Below are 2,272 nucleotides of genomic sequence, written 5' to 3' on the forward strand. Positions count from 1 at the left end.
TTCCAACTCACCGCAGCTGCTCCAACAAGTGAAGCATACACCAGAAGGGAGCTATAGTCCCCACTCAACAGTTCCCTGCATCGAATGCGCATGCCCGACATGCACAGCCACAACAACTACAGGGCCATCGACAAGTCAGCACATGATGCTCACTCCTATGGATGGCAGCCCGATAGGTTGTACCCTCATCTTACTTGTGTGCAAAATTTATGGCTTTGTTATTCATCTAAGCATGGAAAATAGATCATCACATTTCACTGTATATTCATGCTGATCTCTTACAGGTCTTGTTCAGGAGTTAACGTTGTTCCATAGTTCAGCTAAGATACTTGTTCTTTAGGTAATACTGTTCCATAGTTATCATCCATCAGCCAATGCTATCCCACAGGCTGGTGATTATAGTATTATACCACTTCCAGTATTTCCTATGTTGTTCTTTAATACTTATGTGTGCCATCTAGTTAATCTCGAGTACAAACAATACATATTCTGTAGCTTTCATCTGTGTTCTCCCTTTAGTTTATGAGACCTGTTGCTGCTAGTTAACCCCAGTCCTACTATTTATGTCGTCTCCTACAGGCACTCATTACATAAATCTAACTACTAGTTGTCTTCCATGCATGTCAGATATAATTGCACACACTGATATATCCACAAGAACCTCACGGAGCAATGTAAAGGCCAATAAACTTGCTGTCAATGATACCCAATATGATGGAACATGTAAAGGCAGTTCTTCAGAAGACTTGCAGAAAGATGATGAATCCTCTTCACCCCACAAGGTCCTTGCTCTAACTTGGCCTGTGATATGGGTACAACATGCATATAATGTCCTGGAGTGTATCTACTCTGTTGCAATGCCATGTGCTTAGCATGCTGATCATGCATGTAAATATGTCGTGCCTTCCTATTTTACATTCTGCTAGCATACAGTTTTACATTCAACTAGTGTTTTTTTGCTCTGTTGTCCTGTCGTATCCCTAGCTCTTACACCATACTCCCTCCGTCCGGATTACATGTTGCCGAAATGGATAAAAAAGGATGTATCTAGAACTGAAATACGCCTAGACCCATCCATTTTTTTTCGGATGGAGGGAATACATGTCAATATGTCATGCCTTTCTATTCTTCAATACCTATTCCATCTCTCTGCTGCTGCATGTTTTATAATTAAAGCACCATTCTTCTATACAAGGCATGCAAGGGGAAGACGACTATGTGAGAATCTGAAGGGTTACAAACAAGGCCTTTGCAAAAGATCCAAACGCCAGGAGATAATAAACCAACTCCAGTTTTTATAGATACTGCTCCATCATAGAGAAACCCAACTCCTACTGATAATAAGCAGATTCCAGTGGCCAAAGAACTAGTCCGCTCCAGTCCAGCAAAAATATGTCAACTCAATTGTAAGAAGCGTGTGCGTATCCTTGCATCATGAAATTTTATAGCATGCTGATCATATTTTCTACATGTTTCTTACCCATCTCTCTTTTAGAAAATAAGCTTAACAGATAGAAGATTTTCTGCAATGGTATCGTTTATGAGGAAAGATTCTTGCAGGAATTCTCTGTGCTCCAATGTAGATGTAAGTACCTGTTGTATATCACTATATTTTTACATCAGCATGTATTTGGTTAATCGGCGTGAATCCAAGCTTTATCTCATCTAAATTTAGTTGTAGCAAAATGTATGATTAAAGGCCACAATGTTTATTTTTGCAAGGAAACTTCCTGGTAGTTTTGCATCCTGCGCTGCATGAGTGTACTATCTCATATCAGTGGGTTTGAATACTTTGGTTCTGCAGTGGGTTTTTCAATGTTTTTTTTACTGCGTTGTCCTGTTGTATCCCTAGCTCTTACATCATACTCCCTCCGTCCGGATTAAATGTCGCAGAAATGGATTAAACTGGATGTATCTAGAACTGAAATACGCTTAGACCCATCCATTTATTTCCGGATGCAGTGAATACATGTCAATATGTCATGCCTTTCTATTCTTCAGTACCTATTCCATCTCTACTGTAGCATGTTTTATAACTGAATCACCATTCTTCTATATAAGGCATGCAAGGGGAAGACGGCTATGTTAGAATCTGAAGGGTTACAAACTAGGTCTTTGCAAAAGATCCAAACGCCAGGAGATAATAAACCAAATCCATTTTTCATAGATACTACTCCAGCACAGAGAAACCCAACTCCCACTGATAATAAGCAGATTCCAGTGGCCAAAGAACTAGTCCGCTCCAGTCCAGCAAAAGAATGTCAACTCCATT

Source organism: Triticum urartu, chromosome 5A (genome assembly GCF_056163025.1).
Source record: "Triticum urartu cultivar PI428250 chromosome 5A, HENAU_Tu73, whole genome shotgun sequence".
NCBI classification, from domain to species: Eukaryota; Viridiplantae; Streptophyta; class Magnoliopsida; order Poales; family Poaceae; genus Triticum; species Triticum urartu.